General features: G+C 37.0%; 1 long non-coding RNA gene across 1 annotated transcript; it reads right to left on the bottom strand.

The window, feature by feature from the left end:
• Positions 1–632: 632 nt before the first annotated feature.
• Positions 633–26,559, bottom strand: LOC136233923 (uncharacterized). Its single transcript, XR_010690987.1, has 3 exons — positions 26,349–26,559; positions 24,275–24,738; positions 633–1,048 (listed from the first exon to the last, which is right to left on the bottom strand). It is a non-coding gene; the product is annotated as an uncharacterized lncRNA (long non-coding RNA).
• Positions 26,560–27,296: the final 737 nt, after the last annotated feature.

Here is a 27,296-nt window from a genome sequence, read left to right as displayed (position 1 = left end):
TAGTCCATTCTTACTTGCCTGAGTTTAGTTTTGTGTGGAGATGGTTTCCTGTGACCTCCAAACGGATTCCGAGAACGCAACCAGAGCCGTTATCGGCTCTGGAGGGTGTTTCGGTTCTCCGTTTAGCGTGCTCGGGAACGGGTGTGAGTTACAGTTACTACTTGGTTGATTTACGTGATAAAATGAGATTATAAAAAAAAAAGCAGTGATACAATTATGATATGTATATATGTGGGAATGGATTAGAAATATATTACCCTTGCTCTTTGATTGATTGAATGCTTATTACAATGTTGTTCTTGCTCCTTCACTCCTGTTACAGTGAAGCTTTTCCTATTACAGTGATGAAGTTTTTTACAAAATCCCTTTTCTTTTTACAGTGTTTTTTCGTTTTTTTTCTTATAGTGATGAACCTCTCCTATTTTGTGAATTATTGAGTTCCATCATTTTTCCCATTTCCTACTGTAACCTTATGTCTATTTGCCTATGCATCTGTTCACTGTCGAGAAGCCTCCGGCAAATCAGCTGAATTATTGAGCTTTTTGGCAAAAATGCCATTTGGTCCCTGTAATTGTGATTTTTCGCGGACTCACGCTGTTGGACTGAATTCTGACCTGAATTTGACGTGAACCCGGATTGAATTTGAATTATTTCTGACCCGAGCAGACTCTGTTGGACTTGTACGGACAAAATCTCGAGCTTTGAAATTTATTAGACTTGAACTGATAGTTACTCGTGCTTTGGGAATATATCGGTCTTGAACTAACAATTACCCGTGCTTTGGAATCAGACTTGGACTGGCAATTACCTGTGCTTTGGATTTTGTTGGACTCATACGAATAATTCTCCGAACTTCCGATTTGTTGCTTGTACCGCAATGAGATAACTCAGTCACTTGAATAAGATTTGATCAATTTTTAGAATATTCTTGAGTCGAGTGTGCATTTTGATCTTTCTTTTCAGGACATAAAATTGCCTTCAATTTTAAAGCGAGAATTTCCTGGTATCTTAGACATTGACGAGCGGGTCTTTGGATCCGTCAAAATTACTGTAAAAAATAAAAATAATAAGAGAAATATTTATATTAATAATGCAATATTTATTTATTACCAAAAATTCCATTTTAAGCGTTCAATTGCCGTTAATTTATTGATTGTCATAATTCGTTATTTAGAAATAGACTATATTCTAAACGTTTAATTATAATATAAATCGTAACCAAAGTCAATATTAACTTTAACTTTAATATACTATGTTACATCATAATTCACAATTCAGACTATAGGCATTTCTAAATATAGTTTAGAACAAATAAATAAGTATTGAAATGTTAATTCGATTGATTGACATATGAATCTTAATTAATAAATTATAACTCGAATTCAAGCAAATTCAATTTTATTCAAAATACGAGGAACATATCTCGAATAAAATTCATAATAAGTTAAAATTATACCTTAATTCTATTAAGTCGCATTTTGAATATAATTGATATTTTTACCGATTTATACCGAAATATGACAAATTAGCCTTAATAGCACAATTTTTCCCCAATAAATTATTTTCGAGATAATACCATATATTCTGGATAATTCATGAATTGTTCAAATTTTGAGTGAAATTTATTAAAAACTTAAAAATTGATCCGGACAAAAATGAGTATTTACAATATGATCAGTCAGAAAGGAGTAGGCGCCAATCCTGATAAGGTCAAAGCCGTACTGGACATGAAAGCTCCCTAGAACGTTAGAGAAGTACAACGCCTCAATGGGCGGATCATAGCCCTTAGGAGATTCATTTCATGTTGCACCCGAAGATGCCTTCCATTCTACGAAGTGATAAAAAAGCAGAAGGCGTTTGAATGGACTGAAGACTATAAGCAGGCCTTTGAAGGCATCAAACGTTTCCTTGCGGAACCGCCTCTAATGAGCAGACCCCTTAAAGGGGAGGACCTGTATATATACGTTTCCGTTACGGATAAAACAATATGTATGGTGATGATAAGAGAAGAAGAGGGTCAGCAATATCCAATTTACTATGTCAGCAAAGTTTTGAAAGATGCTGAAACCTGGTACTCAAGATTGGATAAGATGGCGTTGGCGGTCGTCATAACTTCCATTCACCTCAGGCCCTACTTTCAGGCGCACACAATCATTGTTAGGACTAACATACCAATGAGAAAGGTATTGCAGAAACCAAAGACTTCCGGCAGGTTGATGGAGTGGTCTATCCGTCTCGGTGAATTCGATGTTCGCTATGAGGGCAGATCCGCTCTTAAAAGCCAAGTGTTGGCGGATTTCATAAACGAATTCACTGAGGAAAATATTAACCCTCTGAAGGAGAAACAGGAAGAATGGACCATGCACACTGATGGCGCATCATCGGCCGAAGGTGCTGGGATTGGAGTTGTGATCAAGGCCCCGGAATATATGAAAATACATTATGCGGCCAAACTAGATTTCCCGGCGACAAACAATGGCGCTGAATATGAAGCTTTGATTCTTGGGCTTCGCCTGTTGAAGAAAATTACACAAGAACGAGTCGTGATCTATAGTGATTCTAAGCTGATGGTCAATCAGATGATCAAAAACTTTAGTGTCAAAGATGAAACTTTGGTTAACTACGTAGAAGAAGCTTAGCGGATCCTAAATCACTTAGAGAGCAAGGAAGTGAAGTGGGAGATGATCCATGTACTTAGGGGGTCTAATACATAAGCAGATCATCTGGCTAAATTGGCTTCTAGCAAAGACCAATAGGCGGATCTTGAATGTCCCTTTGAAGTAAAAACTAAACTAGCATTCGATCCAGAATTTGTAGCAGTAATGATACTCACTCCAAGAGATTGGTGATGCTTGTAAAATATATAGTAGTTAACAGGACAAGTGTATCCTATCGCAACAAGTAATACTGTGCTAAGCATGAGATCGAACACAAGGACTATTCGTTACAAATTGATAAATCTAATTAAGTTGAACTAATTATTAAGAGGGTTGAATAAAATTGGGTTGAGTAATTAACTAAATGGATTGAAATTATAAAGTAAACAATTAACATGGTAAAGTTTGGTGAAATAATGATAGGTACAATCTAGAATGTGAGATCCCTTGATTAATTCCTATGTGTGATTTAAGGGATTTAGGCTTATATTCTTGCTATCTATTGACGGTAATCACCCTAATAAGTAATATGAATGTGATCAAGACCTATATAATCTATTTACATGCATTCGATTAATGGCTTGGTTAGGCAATATAACCTAGGTCATGCAAAGCATTGGTTTCTTTGGTGATTAAGTCTAAAGCCGTAGCCTAGATACAAAGCCGCACTCCTAGTGTCCTAGCGAGGTGATATAAGCCCAAAATATACCTAAATTAGCATGCATAAATGTATTCAATTTCATGTAAAATATATATTAATTATATTATTTTGTTAAGATTTTACGTTGGTATTTGTTACTTATGTGCAATGTGTTAATTATTTGGAAAAATCCAAATAGGAGCTAAAACGAGAAAAAACGAGTAAGAAATCATGTTTTTAGTAAAAGACGCGTACGAGATTTCAGAGGCCGCGCCAGAGATTTTGGAATCAAAATAAGGAAGTGACACAGAGTGTCTGTCGCGACCGAGATTCTCATTATCTCGGTCGCGACACGCTAAAAGGCAGCCCAGACCCAAGCCTTTTGGAGCAATTCCGGACTATTCAGAGACCGTCAGAGCACTTTTGGGACTCGCCAGGGACCATTAGAGCATATTTCGGAAGCCCAGGGACCAAAAAGGATAAAAACCAGAGTTCTGCCCCATTTTGGCACTTGTCTCGACGAGACACAAAAGCGTCTCGGCGAGACAGGTCCTCGTCTCGACGAGACACTGCCTGTCTCGACGAGACGAGGCGGGAGAGGCGCAAAAACGTCTCTCCCTTGCTGGAATGTCGAATCTTTTTGCCTAAAAAACCCTTTTAAATGTGGGAAATGACTATTGTACCCCCGGGAGACCTAGGGTTTCACCTATCTCTATAAATAGGGAGCTACTCTCAGTTATTCGGGGACGGATTCAATAGGGAGCCGTCGTAATGTAGAATTTTAGCTTTTTATTTCCTTGCTTTCTAGATTAGGTTTATTTTCAGTATTTATTTCTTTCAAGAACAATTGATGGGAGAAGCGCTAGATCTTCTATTGTGTAATTGAATCAGACAAACAGGTTCTAGATTTCTTCTCTCTTACCCTTTTATCTTTTACTTTTATAATCTATTGAAGCTCTTTTTCCATTGTTCCTATTGTCCTTTCTCTATGATTGGTTTGTCTATGAACTGATCCCCATCCAATCTGGGATGGGGATGAGATTGATTGTATGATTATGTATGATTAGGGATCCAGGGTTTATATGATTTCTATTGATTGATTGATTTATGCATGCTTAATGCCTTGAGACCGACAGGAGATAGGATTATAGATAGATATGAGACCGACATGAGATTATCTAGTCTGAATTTGTATGAATTGACCTCGCTAGGACACTAGGAGTGCGGCTTCGTGCATGGGCTACGACTTTAGTCTTAATCACCATAGAACCTAATGCTTTGCATGACCTAGGTTATATTGCCTAACCAAGCTATTAACCAAATGCATGTAAATAGGTTATATGGATCTTGATCACATTCATATTTATTGTTAGGGTGATTACCGTCAAATAGATACCAAAAATATAAACCTGAACCCCCTAAAATCATACATAGGATTTAATCAAAGGATTCCTCATCCTAGATTGTACCTTCCATTAATTCACACTCTACCCTGTCAATTGTTCACCTTATTTTGTTATCTTTATTGCTTTCAATTAGTTAGTTACTTATCAAAAACCCAAACATTTATCCAACCCTTTAAACAATTAGATCATTCTAGGTAGATTTGCTAGTTATAACAAATAGTCTTTGTGGTTCGATCTCGTGCTTAGCACAATATTACTTGTTGCGATAGGATACACTTGTCCTATTAAATGCTATATATTTTACGAGCATCAGTCAACTCTTCGTACGCGAGGCGTATCACCATACACGCGAGGCGTACCAGGCAATTCCTCAATGATAAAAACTCAAAGACTCATTTACGCGGGGCGTGCTTCAGCTACGCACGGCGTAAAAGCTCCAATTCAAGCAATAAAACTTCAGAGACTTAAACACGCGGGGCGTACTTCAGCTACGCAGGGCATGCTTGAGACAACAAGACATGGAATTGGTCCACATGCATGAGATTTCTGACGGAATGGGCACTTACGCGGGGCGTAGACCACCTTACGCGGGGCGTATCATGGGATTTCTGCACCAAATAATGTTGCTCCATACTTGTGCTTTGTGAAGTCACAACATTGCCCTTGCTTGATGTTTATAAATAGGAAGCTCTTGAACTCCATTTGATACCAATTACACACTAGAGAGCAAAACTATACTCTTTTGATTATTGTAATTTAGATTCAGATTTTGTAGTTAAACTCTCCCCCTCGAGAGCTTGTTCGGTTGTTCCGGCGTTCCATCGAAGTTCCGTTCCACCACTCGTCACCAAGCTCGAGAGTTCCACCTCCACGACCTAGGAGACGGCTTTGAGTCCGGTTAGCTAGTTCCAAGGGCGGATTCTCCCTTTTTACCTGCTAATTAGCTTGTACTCTTCCTATGTACTAGGCTTGGTTGTATTTCATCTATTCACTTTCCATATTTATAATTTATGATTCATAATCTCTATTTCCCTTTACGTGTTAATGTTTATTACTTGTTTTGATATTCGTAATTGATTATTGTGTAGGAGAACGCGATTTCCGCTGCCATTCGGGCTATCCTTAGGGAGTTATATAGGTGTTGCCTTACCGGAAGTGACAAACTGGAAACCGTAGGAATTGACAAGCCACGGAACTTACGGGCCCTAGTTTCTAATTCCCCCGCATTAGACACGCCTTGACTAGGAATCACGTAGTCTAAGTGCTTCATGGGTCGGTCCTACTACACTTAGTCATCTTTACAAGAGTAAATTATTATCCGTATACATTTAGAGTCGTTATTTATCGTGGTTATAACTTATCGTTATTCATCATACTTCATAGGGTTTTAGCTACATAAATCTGTGTCGCCAATAGTTAGGAATAGTGTGTAGTTGCGTCTTACTTCACCCCAAAGTAATCACCGCTTAAATAACATACGAAACCGAGTCGTCTAATACTTGTAATTATAAATCCCGTGGATTCGATACCCGGTCTTAACCGGATTATTACTTGATACGACGGGGTACACTTGCCCCTAAGTAGTCGTAGTGTCTAGTGGAGTTAGAACATTTAAAAGATCACATCCATATTCATAGCACATTCACCGCAATACACATTTAGTCATTAGAAAACTCTACCTAGATCCTACGCCGCATCAGGTACCCGAAGAAGTCCCATTAGATGAGACTCCAGTGCCACCTATTAGTAGATCACAAAGAGTTTGTGAACTCCCAGTTAGATATGGTTTTCTAGTGGGAGATGATAATGAGGTTCCCGTGTTAGACGACGAACCCGAAAACTACGAAGAGGCTCTTACTAGTCCAGATTCTAAAGCATGGCTTGAGGCCATGGATTCTGAAATGGATTCCATGTATACTAACCAAGTGTGGACTTTGGTTGATCCACCCGAAGGGATAATACCCATTGGGTGCAGATGGATCTTTAAAAAGAAGACAGACATGGATGGAAAGGTTAGCACCTACAAAGCTAGGTTAGTAACGAAAGGATATCGTCAGAAGCAAGGAATTGATTATGACGAAACTTTCTCTCCTGTGGCTATGTCCAAATCAATCAGAATCATGCTTGCAATTTCCGCTCACTTCGATTATGAGATTTGGCAAATGGATGTGAAAATAGCTTTCCTAAATGGAAACCTGCTTGAGGATGTATATATGATGCAGCCTGAAGGTTTCATATCGAAGGATGCAAATAAAGTTTGCAAACTTTAGAGATCCATTTATGAACTCAAGCAAGCATCAAGAAGCTGGAATAAGCGTTTTGACGAGACCATAAAACAATTTGGTTTCGAACAAAATTGCGAAGAAGCTTGCATTTACAAGAAAGCAAGTGGGAGCTCTATAGCATTTCTCATACTATATGTGGACGATAAATTATTAATGGGAAATGACATTGCTCTACTACAGTCGGTAAAAGTATGGTTATCTGGTAACTTCTCAATGAAAGACCTTAGTGAAGCAGCTTATATACTTGGTATAAAGATCTACAGAGATAGATCGAGAAGACTGCTTGGTCTTTCACAGGCTACATACATTGAAAAGGTGCTAAATCGGTTTAGCATGCTTGAATCGAAACGAGGTAACTTACCCATGCTACATGGAGTAAAGTTAAACAATAATCAATGTCCTAAAACCGATGATGACAAAAGAAGCATGGCTGTAGTCCCGTACGCCAGCGCAATCGGTTCGATTATGTATGCTATGCTATGCACTAGACCTGACGTAACGTTCGCGTTATCTGTAACGAGTCGTTACCAAGGGAATCCGGGAGACGGGCATTGGATTGCCGTCAAGAACATTCTTAAGTACTTGAGAAGAACTAAAGATATGTTCCTAGTGTACGGAGAAGGTGATCTGAAAATAGAAGGATTTTCAGACGCAAGTCATCTCACAGATGAGAATGATTTTAAATCCCAATCAGGATACCTGTTTATCTTGAATGGGGGCGCGGTCAGTTGGAAGAGTTCCAAGCAGGGAAGCGTAGCTTTCTCTACGACCGAGTCAGAGTATATCGCAGCTGCGGAAGCAGCAAAGGAATCGGTTTGGATTAGAAAGTTCATTACAGAACTTGGTGTGGTGCCTGACATTGTAAATCCCATTACACTGTATTGTGATAACAATAGAGCCATTGCGCAAGCAAAGGAACCACGGTCTCATAATGCGTCCAAGCATTACCTTAAGTGATACCACATCATAAGAGAGATTGTGGCTAGAGGAGATGTGAGAATAGAAAGAGTACCTACAGAGGACAACGTTGCAGATCCGTTGACAAAGCCCTTAACCCAGAAAGTACATGATCGTCATTTAACTTCTACTGGGATAAGTTTTAGAAACAATTGGCTTTAGTTCAAGTGGGAGTATGTTGGGGTTTAGTGTCCTATAGACAATTGTTCTACGATACAAACTTAATATAAATGAATTGTTCTTTATATCATTTGTTTTAATGAGATATAAGTTTTATAACTATATAAAGGCAATCCCTTTTAAAGCACTAAATAAAGTCTAATAAAAGGAAATCCGTAAGTTTGTTTTAAAGTGATTATAAAGTGTTCATACAAGCATGAAGTGAGACAAAACTTTATAATAAACTAATAAACTTAAAACCACCCCAAGTCAAGTGATATGTTTAGGATTGATATATCACTGTTGAGACTTGCATGTAACAATGTCTTCTGTCCGACAGAAAGCTGATCTCACAAGCTTTATATATACAGATATCTGGACAGTTACATGGATCCGATGAAAAGTAGTTCATTAGTTAATGAGATATGTTTTCATAACTATATAACGGCAATCCCTTTAAAGACTAAATAAAGTCTAATAAAAGGAAATCCGTAAGTTTGTTTAAAGTGATTGTAAAGTGTTCATACAAGCATGAAGTGAGACGAAGCTTTATAATAAACTAATAAACTTAAAACCACCCCAAGTCAAGTAATGTGTTTAGGATTAACATATCACTGTTGAGACTTGCATGTGACAATGTCTTCTGTCCCGACAGAAAGCTGATCTCACAAGCTTCATATATACAGATATCTGGACAGTTACATGGATCCAATGAAAAGAAGTTCATTAGGATTGGGGACCCGACTTGAGATAACAGGATGAGTAGATTCATCTTTGTCACTTGTTCATCTCATTGGTATTAATAGGTATAAGTAATCCACAGACTCAAAGGAATGTTAATTAGTAATTCTAGATTACGGAATGTGACGCTTTGATCCTGTTGTAACACAATCCTTAACAGAGATGACTCTGGGGTCTGAACAGCAGACGTTGGGTATCACAGGAAGTAATTGCAGGATAGTTATACATTGGATTGAGCATTTATCACTCCCGATAAATGGGAGATATGTCCATGGATCGCTTGTGGAAGACTTGACTCTAAATCCTTGCAAGGTGATAGCTTAAGATTGAAATGCAGATTTCTCTTAACCTATCTAATTGGAGTTGACTCGGCCTGTACAAGTAAAACGAACGTCTCGCTATATGTGACTTGACATTAGCCATAGTCATAAGATTCAGTACAAGGATGTAGTTGATAAAGGATCGAATTATACTGTAACTAATACGGAAAGGTCAACGACAGAATCAACATGTCTTCTTATAGCTCTGGGGGAATGATTACGGACTTGCTAATCACATACTTTGTACATCGTTCCGTTATGCAAAGATTAAATATAATTCTTTGAAAATTAATTTAATAGTTGCATACGGCTAGAAGCGATAAGAACCTAATGGGTCACACATAAGACTTGGAACCCAAAAGAGAGACAGATGTTAATTAATTGATGGAAGCCCAACTGAGCCCAATAAGGCCCAATTATTAAGGGGGGCGAAATTTATGTATTAGTACATAAATAATTAATTTGATTTTATCAATCCTAATTAGATTAGAATTATGAATTAAATTAATAAAATGATAATTAAATTAGGAGTTTTAATGAGATTAAAATTACTCCTATTATTATTATCCAATAAGGTTATTATTATTATTTTTTATATTTAGATATATTAATAGATAATAATTAAGAATTCTATTCCGAATTAAATTCTTATTCAGTAACCTAATTCTACCTAACTAGGGATTAGATACAAGAGATTATAAATACTCCCCTACATGCTATTTTCGAAACACCCCTAAGGCAAATTAAGAGAGAGAATTTCGACCCCCTTGCTCGAAGACGAGATTTCCTACCGTTCAATTGATTTTCATCTCTTTCTCTTTATCCTTGATCTTGTGTTGATTAATTAGAGACAATCTACTTTGGTTGTTATAAACGGTTGATTCTAACTTGATCTTCCATTGTTTTGTTTTGTGCTCGGGAACTCGAAGTAAGAGTTGTGGGCACTTCGTTTGCAACGGTAGATAGAACTTCTGAAAGGTATTTCTTTTATCTCTCTTTATATGAAATAACGATTAACGGATCTTGGGGTTAATGGAAATAGGTTAAAATTTTTATATTTCCGCTGCTATATGTTAGCCTATTTTCCATCAGTGGTATCAGAGCCTGCGTTAAATCCGTTATTTCATATATGAAAATTTAGAAGTTTTTCAATCAGGTTGAATAAATATTTATAGTTAGGTTAATTAACAAAACTGTTTTGATTAATTAGTTCTAAAGATAAATAAGTTTTAATTAATTGTTAATTAAAATAGATTATGTACATGTTCCTAATAATTTTGGTTGATAATCATTATAACAAAATCTATTAGTTTTATGGTTAGATTGATAAAATCAGTTTTATTTATTCTAAAGATAAAACGGAAAATCTATAATAGTTTTTCCTATTTTCTGAAAATCATTTTAAAACCGTTTTAAAACTGATATATATATATATTTATAATTATATATTTAAAAAAAAGAAAATGACAGCAGCTCGGGTCGCGCCTCACGGCACGACCCGACTGCTGTCGCGTTGTTGCTGCCGCGCGGCAGCAACCGCTCGCAGCGCCTGGCCGCCGTTGCCGCAAGGCAGCGGCGGATCAGACGCCTAGGGCTGCTGCCAAACGTCAACAGCCCAACCTCGGGCCCGGCCCGAGACCCACTTAATTTAAAATCGTTTAAAATTAGTTTTAAATATATATATGTTTCAGAAATTAATAGTTTTCTGTTTTTATTATCGAATGAAAATTTATTTAAAAGTTTGTTTTACCTATTTGTAAATCAAAAGTATTAAATGAATTAAAATCAAAATAATTGGGACGTGCATAATTAAAGTTTTGTATAGTTGTATTAATCTAAAAGGTTAATATAGAAGATACGAAACTGTTAGAAGTAAAATTGGATGAAAGTTAATTTGATGAGTTAATGTGATTAACCTAAATATTACATAAAATACTTATGTAATCAACCAATTAAATTTATTTAATTGAGTTTATGCATGTTTGGAGTTATGGACATATTTGGACCCTCTTTTAGTCTTTTGGTATTTTTAAAATAGGGCTTGTGAGTCCTGCCTTTCTACTATCTATTGTAATTTCTCCTCTCATCTAATTCCCTTCAATTTAATTGAAGTTTTCTTTAGTAGTATAGAAATTAATATGTAATTTCAAGGCGTCATGGAGAAGACGGAGGACCTAAAGAGAAATATGTAATAGTTAGTATTTCCCTAGGTTTGGCCTTTTATTCCGTCTCTGGCTCGACGGAATAATTTAGATGATATGTCCATAACGCCAATGTATGTGTCTGATGTATGCTAAAGCAAATCAAGACTAAGTTAGATTATGAGACTTAAAATAAAATCCCTCATTAAAAGTTAAGTAAATAAGCAAGTTATTAAAATCGGTTGCCCCTCCCTAATATTATAATTCAGCCGGCAGTACTGGGGGCCTTTGGGTTGTTGAGCAAACTCAAGCTCGGGGTCTTATGGTAACACCTGAATTATCGAAAATCATTTTTCATGAATATGGGGTAATACTTAAATTAGATTATGATAATTGGATGAGCAAACTCATGTTGTCATAAACTAATGGGCAATATGGTTGGGATTAATATGAATAGCATATTAGTTACTAATGTGGTTAGTAACCCAATAACCTAGGAATCACATTAAAGATGTGATTGATTACATGAATCTACCTAACGAATGAGACTAGCTTGTTGAGCAAACTCAAGGCGAAATCTCAGGAGTTAGGATCCTAGCTCACTAAAGGATTTGTGAAATTCTTCGAATTAATATGGAGGGCTATTAATTTGGCAAAATAGTGGGAGCAATCTAAAATAAACTAAAAGGCCTATAATTTTAGATGGATATACTTTAAAGCAAATGAATGACATATGTTTACTCTTTCTCACTCTCAGGTTTAATTAAACACTCTTAAAATCATGACTAAAACCAATCTGCAAAACATTCATACCGATAACAAGTTGAACGGTTCAAACTTCACCGACTGGTTTCGTAACCTCAAAATTGTTTTGAAGTTCGATAAGATAGGGTATGTACTTGATACAACGATACCCCCTATCCCAGCTGATGATGCTCCCATCGAAGAAATTGATGCTTACCAGAAGCACAAAGCTGATGACGATCATGCGGGATGCATCATACTTGCATCGATGACACCGGAATTACAAAGGCAACATGAGGAAATGGATGCCTATTCCATCATCATGCACCTTAAGGAGCTGTTTGGGAAACAGACTAGGTGCGAACGCTACGAGATATCCAAGTTGCTATATCATTGCAGGATGCAAGAGGGCACATCTGTGATGACACATTGTGTCAAGATGACTGGCTATATTACCAAACTTTCTAGTATTGGATTCGCGATGGATAACGAACTAAGCATAAACTTAATTCTTCAATCCCTCCCAGAGAGTTATTCACAGTTCATCATGAACTACCAGATGAATGACTTGCAAACCTCTCTTGAAGAGCTTACAAATATGCTCAAGTCAGTTGAGCCCAATATGAAGAAAGACAAGGCAATATCGGCTCTTGTCATAGAGGGATTAAAGAAGAGGAAGGGGAATTTTCCCAATCCTAAATATCCCAAGAAAGGCAAGAGGGCCATGCCCACTAAAGCTAAGGGAAAGGAAGTGAATAAGCCCAAAGGAGAGTGCCACTTCTGTGGTAAAGACGGGCATTGGAGAAGGAACTGCAAGGAGTACCTGGCCTCCCTCAAGAAGGGAAAAGGCGGTGCTTCAACATCTGGTATGTTTTATATTGAAATAAATACAGTTTCACAGTCTGAATCTTGGGTACTTGATACCGGATGTGGATCTCATATTTGTACAAATATATAGGAACTAAAACGGACTTAGGAACTGAAGATAGGAAGCATAAACTTGCGAGTAGGAAATGGAGCAAGAGTTGCCGCCCTCGCCATTGGAGATTATGCTTTAAATTTTCCCTCTGGGCTTGTAATAGAATTAGGGAACTGTTTGTATGTTCCAGAAATGTCTCGTAACATTATTTCTATTAGCCGTCTTGTTGACGACGGTTTTCATATTTCAATAAAAGACAAACATTGCGATTTCTATATGATTTTCTATTTTTCACGAATATCACAAAATGAGATTTATGTGTTAGATGACAAAATTTCTGTTTTCGCAATTGATACCAAAAGACATAAGCTAGATAATTCAACTTACTTGTTTTTTTGTCGTTTAGGCCATATAAACAAAAGACGCATGCTTAAGCTACATCAAGATGGGCTTATAAATTCAATTGATCCTGAATCATTGGAAACATGCGAAGCATGTTTAAAAGGTAAAATGACAAAGACACCCTTTATCAATAAAGGTGAGCGTGTATTAGACACTCTAGGATTAATACATTCCGATGTATGCGGTCCTATGTCAGTCCAAGCAAGAGGAGGATTCAGATACTTCATAAGCTTCATAGACGACCATACCCGATATGGTTATATCTACTTGATGAAGCACAAGTCCGAAGCTTTTAAGAAATTCAAATGCTTCAAGAATGAAGTAGAAAATCAATTAGGAAAGAAAATAAAGACACTTCGATCTGATCGAGGTGGCGAATATCTATCAGATGATTTTCTGAATTATCTAACTAAATGTGGGATATGCTCACAATAGACACCTCCCTATACACCACAACACAATGGTGTATCCGAGAGGAGGAACCGTACCCTACTAGATATGGTACGATCCATGATGAGCATAGCATTACTTCCAAAGACATTCTGGGGCTATGCCTTAGAAACTGCCCTCTTCACCCTAAATTGAGTACCAACTAAATCCGCTAGTTCCACACCATATGAATTGTTCGTTGGTAGGAAACTCGTGTTCTCATTCATGAGAGTATGGGGTTGTTCAACATTTGTCAAACGCATAGCGTTAGACAAACTAGATTCAAAAGCTGATAAGTGTTTCTTCATTGGATACCCTAAGGAAACTGTGGGGTATTACTTCTATCATCCAGATGATCAGAAAGTAATAGTATCCAAGCATGCAACCTTCTTAGAGAAAGAGTTTCTCGAAGAAACAGAAAAGGGAAGCATGATTGAACTTGATGAAGTTCAAGAACAAGAAACACCGACTGAAACAACAGAAGCGGTTGAAGAACCCGATGCAGTCCCATTAGATGAGACTCAAGTGCCACCCCTTCGTAGAACACAAAGAGTTCGTGAACTCCCTATTAGATATGGTTTTCTAGTGGGAGATGATGATGAGGTTCCCGTGTTAGACGACGAACCCAAAAACTACGAAGAGGCTCTTAACAGTCCATATTCTAAAGCATGGCTTGAAGCTATGGATTCTGAGATGGATTCTATGTACACCAACCAAGTGTGGACTTTGGTTGATCCACCCGAAGGGATAAAACCCATTGGGTGCAGATGGATCTTCAAAAAGAAGACTGACATGGATGGAAAGGTTAGCACCTACAAAGCTAGGTTAGTAGCGAAAGGATATCGTCAGAAGCAAGGAATTGATTATGACGAAACTTTCTCTCCTGTGGCTATGTCCAAATCAATCAGAATAATGCTCGCTATTGCCGCTCACTACGATTACGAGATTTGGCAAATGGATGTGAAAACAGCTTTCCTAAACGGAAACCTGCTTGAGGATGTATATATGATGCAACCTGAAGGTTTCATATCAAAGGATGCAAACAAGGTTTGCAAACTTTAGAGATCCATTTATGGACTCAAGCAAGCATCAAGAAGCTGGAACAAGCGTTTTGACGAAACCATAAAACAATTTGGTTTCGAACAAAATTGCAAAGAAGCTTGCATTTACAAGAAATCAAGTGGGAGCTCAGTTGCATTTCTGATATTATATGTGGACGATATATTATTAATGGGAAATGACGTAGCTCTACTACAGTCGGTAAAAGTATGGTTATCTGGTAACTTCTCAATGAAAGACCTTAGTGAAGCAGCTTATATACTTGGTATAAAGATCTACAGAGATAGATCAAGAAGACTGCTTGGTCTTTCACAGGCTACATACATCGAAAAGGTGCTAAAGCGGTTTAGCATGCTTGAATCGAAACGAGGTAACTTACCCATGATACATGGAGTAAAGTTAAACAATCATCAATGTCCTAAAACCGATGATGATAAGAAGCGCATGGCTGTAGTCCCGTACACCAGCGCAATCAGTTCGATTATGTATGCTATGCTATGCACTAGACCTGACGTAGCGTTCGCATTAAGTATAACGAGTCGTTACCAAGGAAATCCGGGAGACGAGCACTGGATTGCCGTAAAAAACATTCTTAAGTACTTGAGAAGAACTAAAGATATGTTCCTAGTGTATGGAGAAGGGGATCTGAAAATAGAAGGATTTTCATATGCAAGTCATCTCACAGATGAGAACGATTTTAAATCCCAATCAGGATACCTGTTTATCTTGAATGGGGGTGCGGTCAGCTGGAAGAGTTCCAAGTAAGGAAGCGTAGCTTTCTCTACGACCGAGTCAGAGTATATCGCTGCTGCGGAAGCAGCAAAGGAAGCGGTTTGGATTAGGAAGTTCATTACTGAACTTGGTGTGGTACCTGACATTGTAAATCCCATTACAATGTACTGTGATAACAACGGAGCCATTGCGCAAGAAAAGGAACCACGGTCTCATAATGCATCCAAGCATTACCTGAAGCGATACCACATTGTAAGAGAGATTGTGGCAAGAGGAGATATGAGAATAGAAAGAGTACCTACTGAGGACAACGTTGCAGATCCGTTGACAAAGCCCTTAACCCAGAAAGTACATGATCGTCATCTAACTTCTACTGGGATAAGTTGTAGAAACAATTGGCTTTAGTCCAAGTGGGAGTATGTTGGGGTTTAGTGTCCTATAGACAATTGTTCTAGGATACGAACTTAATGTAAATGAAGTGTTCTTTATATCGTTTGTTTTAGTGAGATATGTTTTCATAACTATATAAAGGCAATCCCTTTAAAGACTAAATAAAGTCTAATAAAAGGAAATCCGTAAGTTTGTTTAAAGTGATTGTAAAGTGTTCATACAAGCATGAAGTGAGACGAAGCTTTATAATAAACTAATAAACTTAAAACCACCCCAAGTCAAGTAATATGTTTAGGATTAACATATCACTGTTGAGACTTGCATGTGACAATGTCTTCTGTCCCGACAGAAAGCTGATCTCACAAGCTTCATATATACAGATATCTGGACAGTTACATGGATCCGATGAAAAGAAGTTCATTAGGATTGGGGACCCGGCTTGAGATAACAGGATGGGTAGATTCATCCTTGTCACATGTTCATCTCATTGGTATTAATAGGTATAAGTAATCCTCAGAGTCAAAGGAATGTTAATTAGTAATTCTGGATTACGGAATGTGACGCTTTGATCCTGTTGTAACACGATCCTTAACAGAGATGACTCTGGGGTGTGAACAGCAGACGTTGGGTATCACAGGAAGTAATTGCAGGATAGTTATACATTGGATTGAGCATTTATCACTCCCGATAAATGGGAGATATGTCCATGGATCGCTTGTGGAAGACTTGACTCTAAATCCTTGCAAGGTGATAGCTTAAGATTGAAATGCAGATTTCTCTTAACCTATCTAATTGGAGTTGACTCGGCCTGTACAAGTAAAACGAATGTCTCGCTATATGTGACTTGACATTATCCATAGTCATAAGATTCAGTTCAAGGATGTAGTTGATAAAGGATCGAATTATACTGTAACTAATACGGAAAGGTCAACGACAGAATCAACCTGTCTTCTTATAGCTCTGGGGGAATGATTACGGACTTGCTAATCACATACTTTGTACATCATTCCGTTATGCAAAGATTAAATATAATTCTTTGAAAATTAATTTAATAGTTGCATACGGCTAGAAGCGATAAGAACCTAATGGGTCACACATAAGACTTGGAACCCAAAAGAGAGACAAATGTTAATTAATTGATGGAAGCCCAACTGAGCCCAATAAGGCCCAATTATTAAGGGGGGGGGGGGGGCGAAATTTATGTATTAGTACATAAATAATTAATTTTATTTTATCAATCCTAATTAGATTAGAATTATGAATTAAATTAATAAAAGGATAATTAAATTAGGAGTTTTAATGAGATTAAAATTACTCCTATTATTATCCAATAAGGTTATTATTATTATCTTTTATATTTAGATATATTAATAGATAATAATTAAGAATTCTATTCCGAATTAAATTCTTATTCAGTAACCTAATTCTATCTAACTAGGGATTAGATACAAGAGATTATAAATACTCCCCTACATGCTATTTTCGAAACACCCCTAAGGCAAATTAAGAGAGAGAATTTCGACCCCCTTGGTCGAGGACGAGATTTTCTACCGCTTCCTACCATTCAATTGATTTTCATCTCTTTCTCTTTATCCTTGATCTTGTGTTGATTAATTAGAGACAATCTACTTTGGTTGTTATAAACAGTTGATTCTAACTTGATCTTCCATTGTTTTGTTTTGTGCTCGGGAACTCGAAGTAAGAGTTGTGGGCACTTCGTTTGCAATGGTAGATAGAACTTCTGAAAGGTATTTCTTTTATCCCTCTTTATATGAAATAACGATTAACGGATCTTGGGGTTAATGGAAATAGGTTAAATTTTTTATATTTCCGCTGCTATACGTTAGCCTATTTTCCTTCAGTTCGGTTATAGCACTTAGTAGGAGTTGAGTAGACGAATAGAGGAATGTACTCTTGAATATTCAACTGCCTTGTAAACGGTTTGTGCTCTACCTTTAAAGAGCTCAGTATTGGATTGAAAAAGCCCGGAGGGACTTTAGGGACTGGACGTAGGAGGAGAGGCCGAACCAGGATAAGTCGTGCTGAGTAATTTCTAACTCTCTCTCAATATATCTATATAAGTGTTGCTTGATTAAATTGCTCAGGATATTAATTGTAAAAGCTGACACTGAGTAATCTTGGTGCTGAGTTGGAAGCTGACCTCAAGTGTTACTTCCCAATTCACAAGTAAAGCAGTTCCAGTCAGCATCTGACTAAAGCTGTCTTACTTCTCTCGGCCGTGCTGACCTAAACTAAGTTGAGTAAATCAAAGAATTAATTAAGTCAGCATAATTAAACAAAAAAAAGTTACATTAGTTCCTAACCCCCCCTTGGAACTAATCACACGGGACCAACAGATAACACCTGGATTAACGAACAATGTTTTCACAAATATATAAGGTTAACGACTTAAAGTAGCTGAGAATAGTTGGGCGAGTCGTTTGGATTATTTAAAGCTATTAGGCAAGATGGTTGGGGATTAATATTAAAATGTATTAGTTACTAATGTGGTTAGTAACCCAACAACCTATGAATCACATAGTTGATGTGATCGATTACATGAATCTACATATTAAGGGGAGTGAACTTGTTTGAGTTATTCAAGGTAAGCTTCATGAGGTAGGATCCTAGCTCACTAAAGAGTTTGTGAAATTCTTCAAATTAATGTAGAGGGTTATTAATTTGGTAAAAATAGTGAGAGCAATTTAAACAACTTAAAGTCCTATGTCTAAATTGTTTATTAAAACAAATGGATAACATCCGTCACTCTATCTCACTCTCAAGTTAAAGTAAATACTCTGAATCATCATATCTAAAATGGATCTACACAAACATTTTAACCGATAACAAATTGAATAGTTCAAATTTCACCGGCTATTTTGGCATCCTCAAAACTGTTTTGAAGTTTCGAAATGATTAAGTATGTATTAGGATACATTGATACCCGCTGTTAAAATTGTTTTGAAGTTCGAAAAGATTAGGTATGTATTAAGATACATCGATTCCCAATGTCCCTGTTGATGATGCTCCTGTCAAGAAGATTGATGTTTACCGGAAGCACCAATTAGATGACGAACGAACAGGATGTATCATACTTGTAGTTATGGCACTAGAGCTACAAAGACAATATGAGCAGATGGATGTGTATTCCATGGTTATGCACTTGAAGGAGGTTTTGAGAAACAGACTCAAATGCGAAAGCTATGGGATAGCAAAGTTGTTGTTTCACTCCAAGATGCAAGAAGCTTCTTCTGTTGTGGCACTTTGTGTCAAGACGATTGGCTACATCACCAAAACTTTCTAGTATTGGATTTGTGATGGATAATGAATTAAGTGTCAACTTAGTTCTATGATCTCTCCTAGAGATTTATTCATAAGTTCATCATGAACTGTCAGAAGAATAACTCAGAAACCTCTATAAAAGAGCTTTTGAATATGCTCAAGTCCGTTGAGCCCAATCTTAAGAAAGAGAAAGTGATGTCAACACTTGTTATTGAGGGATCTCACGAGAGAAAAGGGAAGTTTCCCAATTCTAAAGATTCCAAGAAGAACAAGGGCATTAAACCAAGTCAATAAAAGCAAAAAAACGGAAAGGGAATGCCACCAATAGGAGAGGAACTGTAAGAAGTACTTAGACTCTCTCGAGAAGAAGGTTCGGGATGGTGCTTTTACATTTGAATTAAAAGGATAGATAATTCAACTTACTTGTGATAATGTCACCTAGGCCATATAAGCAATGAACGCATGTCTAAGCTGCATCAAGATGGGCTTATATACTCAATTGATTTTGAATCAATGGGCACATGTAAGTCTTGTTTAAAGGAAAGATGACACAGACACCCTTTAGCAATAAAGGAGAATGTGTATCAAACACTCTAGGACTAAACATTCAGATGTATGTGGTCATATGTCAACGCAAGTAAAAATGTTCAGTTACTTCATTAACTTCATAAGATGACATATCGGATATGGATACATCTGCTTGATGAAGCATAAGTCAGAAAGCTTTTGAGAAAGTTCAACTACTTCAGGAACGAAGTAAGAAAAACAAACAAGAAAGAATATTATAGTGCTTTGATAAGATCATTGTGGAGTATATATTTCTAATGTTTTTCTGAATTATCTAAATGAATATGGGATTCGCTCACGATGGACTCCCCTGTATACACCACAGCACAATGGTGTATCTAAAAGGAGAAATCGTACTCTATTAGATATGGTGAGATCCATAATGAGCACAACCTTTCTTCCAAAGATGTTCTAAGTCTACGCCCTAGAAACCGCCTTATTTACCTTTAACCGAGTATCCACAAAATCCGCCAGTTCTACTCCATTTGAATTGTTCATTGGAAAGAAACCCAGTTTATCTTTCATAAGAATTTAGGGGTGTTCAGCATATGTTAAACACATAGCATCAGATGAGTTAGATCCTAAATTTGATAAATACTTCTTCATTAGATATTCGAAAGAAAAGTAGGATATTACTTCTATCATCCAGATGATCAAAAGTAATAGTATCCAAAGACGATGTACTTCTAGAGAAAGAGTTTCATCTAGAAACACAAGTAGAAAGCGTGATTGAACTTGATGAAGTTTAAGGAGAGGGATTGGCTGAAATAGCAGAAGCGATGGTGGAACCTGAATCTGTCACACAAGATGAGATATCGGTGACATTGTTGACTCGTAGGTCTATTCGAGTTCATCAAATCCCAAAGGAATTTGGATTTCTAGTTGGAGATGGTGGAACTCAAATTTGTCTCACAGAATGAGACACATGTGACACTACTAACTCATAGGTCTAGTCGAGTTCATCAAATCCCAAAGAGATTTGGATTTCTAGTGGGAGCCGATGAAATCACAAAGAGATTTAGATTTCTAGTGGGAGACGACGAAGAGGTTCTCGTGTTAGACGATGAACCTACGACTTATGAGAATACTTTTGTAAACATGTACATGTAAACTAGTGGGAGCTCGTGTGAGACTTTACATGTAAACTAGTGGGAGCTCAAGTCGTTTACTTAGTATTATATGTCGATGATATTCTACAAATGGTAAACGAAGTAGCTATGCTGCAATCGGTGAAAATTTTGGTTATCGGATAAAATTCTCCATAATAGACTTAGGAGAATCAGCTTATATCTTAAGGATTACGATCTATAGAGATAGATTGAGAAGAATGCTTGACCCCTCCCAGTTTACATACATTGACAAAGTGCTCAAAGCGTTTTGCACTAGACCTAACATCACTTTTGCTTTAAGCATGGAAAAGTTGATTACAGGACAATCCGAGTGATGGTCACTAGATTGTTGTCAAGAAAATTCTTAAGTACTTAACATGATTGAAGATATGTTCCAGGTATATGGAGATGAAAATTTGAAAGTTGGAGACTTTCAAATACAAGTCATCAAATAGATAAAGATGATCTTACATAATACAAGTTTATTCTGAAAGAGATACAGTTAGCTGGAATAGTTCCAAGCAGGAAATCGTAACCGAGCCAAAGATCAAATCAGAGTATATAGCATCTTTGGAAGGAGCTAAAAGGAAGTTTGGAATGGAAGTTCATTAATGAACTAGGTGTGGTACCTGATATTATTAATGAGATTAACAATAGAGTTGTTGCTCTTGCTAAGGACCCACAATCTCATAATACGTCCAAACACTACCTCAGTCATTACTATTTCTTCTGAGAGATAACAACAAGAGTAGATGTGAGAATTAAAAGAGTGCCCATAAAGGGACAATCTTATAGATCCATTTAAAGAATGCCTTACCCCAAAAGGTTCATGATCGTCATGTGAACGCTTATGGGAATGCTTTAGAAACAATTGGCTTTAGTCCAAGTGGGAGTTGTTGGGGTTTAGTGTCCTATAGTCAATTGTTGTAGGATATAAACCAGTTGTAAATGAATTGTTCATTATCATTTGTTTTATAAGATATTGTAAGTTTAACTATATAAAGGCATTTATCTTTTATCAAAACTAATCAAGTTAAATAAAAGAAATCCCAAAGTTTATTTAAGTAATCATAAAGTGTTCATATAAGCATGAAGTGAGACAGAACTTTATAATAAAACTGATAAACTTAAAACAACCTTAAGGCAAGTAATATATTTATAGGGATTGACATAATACTGTTGAGACTTGCATGTAATAATATTTACTGTTGTGAATAGAAAGTTGATCTCACAAGCTTTAGATATTGAGATATCTAGGCAGTTAGATGAATCCGGTGAAGGAGTTCATTAGAATTGAGGACTCGACTTGAGATAACATGATGGATGGATTTATCTAGTGTCACCTGTTTCATCTCAGATGGTATTAGTAGGTATAAGTAATCCTCAGACTCAAATAAACATTAATTAGTGATTTTGGATTATGGATTATGGAATGTGATGCTTTGATTCTGTGCGAGCACGATCCATTATAGGGGGAGCTCTGAGGTGTGTGAGAGCATGGTTGGGTATCATATAAAGTAATTGCAGAATAGTTAATGTTGGATTGAGCATTCGTCACTCTTGATAGATAGGAGATATATCCATGGGCCTCTTGTGGAAGAATTAACTGAAACCCTTACAAGGTGATAGGGTTGAGAGTAGAAATGGAGATTTCACTTAACATATCTAATCAGAGTTAATTCTACCTAAACAAGTAAAATAGACGTCTCATTATATGTAACTTGACATATTCCGTAGTCAGAGATTCATCTAAGGATATAGTTGATGAAGGATCGAATTATACTGGACCTATTACTGAAAGGTAAACGTCAGAATCAACCTGACTTCTTATCGCTCTAGGGGAATGAGACGTTTCTGATAAAACAGTTTGCGCACTCATTCTGTTATATGTTTAAGATTAAATTGATCTAGTTGAATTAATTTAAATAAACATATACGACTTCGGTAAGAACCTAATGGGTCACATATGAAGTAAGATCGGAGGACAGAATAATAATTTAATAGGCGGACATTAAAGGGGTCGAAATATGTAGTGTATTAATTAGGGTTTTTAGTTGATTTATTTAGATAATTATAATTAGATTATATTATGGTTAAAGCAATCAAAGAGATAATATTAGTTAGATAATATAATGTGATTATTTATCTTTATTATTTTCCTAACCTAATAAATTATCCTAATGAGGTTAGGATAATATTTATTAAATATATTTTATTAGATATAAGATAATGTTTAATAAATAGAATAATTATCTAAATAGAATACCTAAATTGTTTAGGATTCTAATTTACTAAACCTAATTAAATTGGGATTCAATTAATTGAAACACTGTAAATAGACCCTCTTGGCTTGTAAATTTTGAACAACACACATCTAGAGCAATAGGATTTCTCTCGTCTCTCACTCAATTAAATTATTTACTCCGTTCATCCATTTTCTATATTCGTGTGGATACCATTAGAGGCAATCTACACTTGGTTGCTATTTGGTTGATTACTAACTTTTGGTTTTGATTTCTTGTTCATGTTCGTGATTGACGTGGCATCCACGTGGGCACTTTGTTAGTAACAACAGATAGTTCATCAAACCAAAGGTATTTTGTTTAATCCCTCTTTATATGAAATAATGATTAACGGATCTTAGGAAAGGGAAATAGACAAAAATAGATAAAAAAAAATTATATTTCTGTTGCGCTCAGTCTTGTCTATTTTCCCTCATGGCCTCCTTCTTTTTCCACAAATTGCTTTGAGACTGCTTTATCATGTGATTGCACTTTTTTGCCACTCCTCAACATGATAGCACTAACATTCTTCCTAGGATTCACCTCAGGTTGAGATGGAAGATGTCCATAAGCTTGAGATTCCAACTTGCTTATTGAAGTCACCATCTGACTCATTTGGTTCTCTAAGTTTTGGATGCTCGTCTTGGTATCTTGTCGGAACGTCAAAGTGTTTTGCTGAAATTGTTGCACATAAGTAGCTATAACAGTAACAATTTGTTCCAAAGTCATACCTATCTTAGGAGGAGCTTGTGGTATATGTTGGAAACCTTGTTGCTGGAAATTGCTATTCTTTAGACCATAACCGAAGTTTGGGTGATCTCTCCACCCGACATTATAAGTCAGTTCATATGGGTCATATCGCCTTTGTTGATTTTGAAAGTTCCCTATAGCCTTAACTTGCTCTTCCTCTTGAAGAGTGTGATGAACATCAATTGGATGGTCGGGACTCGAACAAATTCCATAAGTTTTCACTTATTAAGTGTTTCCCAATAATACTTTATGCATAAGTGAAGTAAGAATATCAAGTCGTTTTTCAATTGAAGAGCTACTTACCTCATTCACTTTCTTTTCAGACACATCTTGGCGAGAGACAAACTGTTGAGCATTTGCATCAACTCTTGTAATTAGATTCCTCGCTTTGGTGAGAGTCTTATCCGCTAAGGCTCCACCATTAGCAACATCTATCAAATTCCTGTCAGGCAGCCGTCATAATAATATTGAATTAAAAGTTGGTCACTTATCTGGTGGTTAGGACAGCTGGTACGTAATTGACTGAACCTCTCCTAATACTTATGAAGATTTTCTCTAGTGATTTGGCGAATTCCAGATATATCTTTTCGGATTGAAGTAACTTTTGAAGATGGATTAAGGTGGGACATAATACAACTAGTCTTTGGCTTTACCCTTTAATGAGAATGGAACGACACACATTTTGACTTGTTCCACTATGACATCTCATGGTTTCATACTAGAACACACCATATGTAGATCTTTAAGGTACTTGTGTGGATCTTCACCTGAAAGACCACGAAAAGTAAGCAATAAGTGTATCGAACCAGATTTCAATTCAAAATTTACGTCAAGTTCAGGATATTCAATGCAAAACGATTGTTGGATTGTATCCTGATTGTCCAAATTTCTGAGAGTCTGTTCTAACATTTATATTTCTTCTTCAAATTAACTTATTGAATCACTAGCTGATGGACTTGATTCTGGCGAATCAATTGTCAAGCCTAAACCAGGTGACTTCGGTTCTTTCTTTTCTCTTGCTTGCTTCCTTAATTGGTGATCAGTTTTCTCTATCTAAAGATCAAATGTAGGTATACTTGTACGAGAAGAATGCGACATAAACTATTAAGCACAAAATGAAAACAATTCTCTTAAGACACTAGTCCCCGACAACGGTGCCAAATTTTGATGAGTGTCGAATTCACCAAATATAAAATACCTAGTCTTGGAATCCAAAAACTGTAGTGAACATGGAGTAGGGTCGAATCCATAGGACTGGTAGAATTATGACTTTTCAAGATTAAGAATTAAAAGTAAAAGGAGGGTTTTGGTTTGTAGAATGCAACAAATAGAAAAGAACAAGTAATAATAAAATACGAGAAAAAATTAAATAGATGAGAAATATGTATGAGAAAGATTATAGCCAAAGATTAGGTTCGAGTCTTGAATTGAACCAATTGATCATCGATCACAGAAAATTAAAATTTCAACAACAACAACAAAGCCTTAGTCCCAAAATGATTCGGGGTCGGCTAACATGAACCATCATATAAAACCGTGAAATCAAGTCGTGTCAGCGACACAAATTCTCTCCCTCCACTCTGTCCTATCCACTACCATATTTTTCTCAATCCCCAATAAACTCATATCACTCTCGATCACCCTCCTCCAAGTTTGCTTAGGTCTTCCCCCTACCCCTCACCACTAGACCTCGGCATAGGCCGGGCTAGGCCGGGCCTATCGGGCTTGTGACCAAATCTGATAAGCCCAAGCCCAGCCCAAGCCCACACAAATATAGTCGGGCTCGGGTTTGGGCGGGCTCGGGCCTAAAAAAGGAATCCCAAGCCCGCCCGCTCAAGCCCACACAAATATAGTCGGGCTCGGGCCTAAAATATTTTTTTTTTTTAATGAAACTGAAACAAATTAGACATTATATTTAGCTTACCAACGTGATTGTTCCAGTTTAATAACTAGTAAGAAATTAAACCATTCATCATCAGAATCAGAAGATGTTTAATACTACTGATATCTGTCAAACATTTTCTTTACTCAGCAGAAATTAAAGCATTAATTAAGTTTGTGGGTTAGGAATAGAATAAATAAAAAAAATGATTAATAACTAGTAGTACATTAGTATAGTAATTAGACAGATATTTTATACTAGAAGTTTGTGGCCATACTGCTTCTAACAATTAATTAATATTTTATACTAGAAATTAAACCATTAATAACTAGTAAGAAATTAAACCATTAATAACTAGTAAGAAATTAGACAGATATCAGAAGATGTTTAATAACTGATTCAGAAGGAGAGGGATACAGATCTGTGACACCAGAATCTAAACCATTCATCATTTCAACACTACTGTCCAGGTCGAAATAGAAAGAAATCACTCACTGATTTCTCGCGCAGTGGTTGAGGGACGATTGAGGGGAGGGGAGCGATATACCGGTCGGTTGAGAGGTGTTTGAGGGGCGGAGGTCGGTTGTTGAGGAGGGGCGGCGGTCGGTTGTTGAGGAGGGGCGGCGGTCGGTTATTGAGTTGAGAGGGGCGAGATTTATGTGAGGAGATGAGAGAGAGTGATCCTGATTGTTGTGAAGGAGGGAGGCGTAGGGTTAGAACTTAGATAATTAAGTTTATATATGACTTATATATTTAAATAATTAAATTTATAAATTATTATATATAGATAAGGCCCAACGGGTATCTATATAGCCCAAGCCCGCCCATTTTTTAGGCGAGCTTATTCAGTCTTGGGTCGGGCTTGACACTAATTTTATGTGTCCAGGCCCGGCTAAATGGGCATGGGCTCGGGCCGGGCGGGCGGGCTCATCGGCCCATGGCGAGGTCTACTCACCACTACATCCCTTTGCCACTCTTCAGTCCTCCTAACCGGCGCATCAAGCGCTCTTCGTCTTACATGGCCTAACCACCTTAGTCGGTTTTCCCTCATTTTATTCTCAATATATGTAACCCCTACTTTTGTCCTAATTATTTCATTATTCACTCGATCATTTCTCGTATGACCACACATCCATCTCAACATACGCATCTCCGCCACCGACATTTTATGAATGTGACAGTGTTTCACTGCCCAACACTCCGTACCATATAACAATGCTGGTCTGATTGTCGTGCGGTAGAATTTTCCCTTCAATCTATTAGGCATATCGGGGTCACAAAGGAAACCCGTAGCACTCTTCCACTTCGCCCACCCAGATGTAATCTTATGAGCAACATCTCCATCTACTTCTCCATCCATTTGGATAATAGATCATAAATACCGGAAGCAATCTGATGCCTGAACAACTCTCCCATCTCCTATCGCCGCTAAACTTACACTCC

This window comes from Euphorbia lathyris, chromosome 6, assembly GCF_963576675.1.
Source record: "Euphorbia lathyris chromosome 6, ddEupLath1.1, whole genome shotgun sequence".
NCBI classification, from domain to species: Eukaryota; Viridiplantae; Streptophyta; class Magnoliopsida; order Malpighiales; family Euphorbiaceae; genus Euphorbia; species Euphorbia lathyris.
The sequence above is the reverse complement of the archived record's forward strand: the minus strand, read 5'-3'. Positions and strand labels throughout refer to the sequence as shown.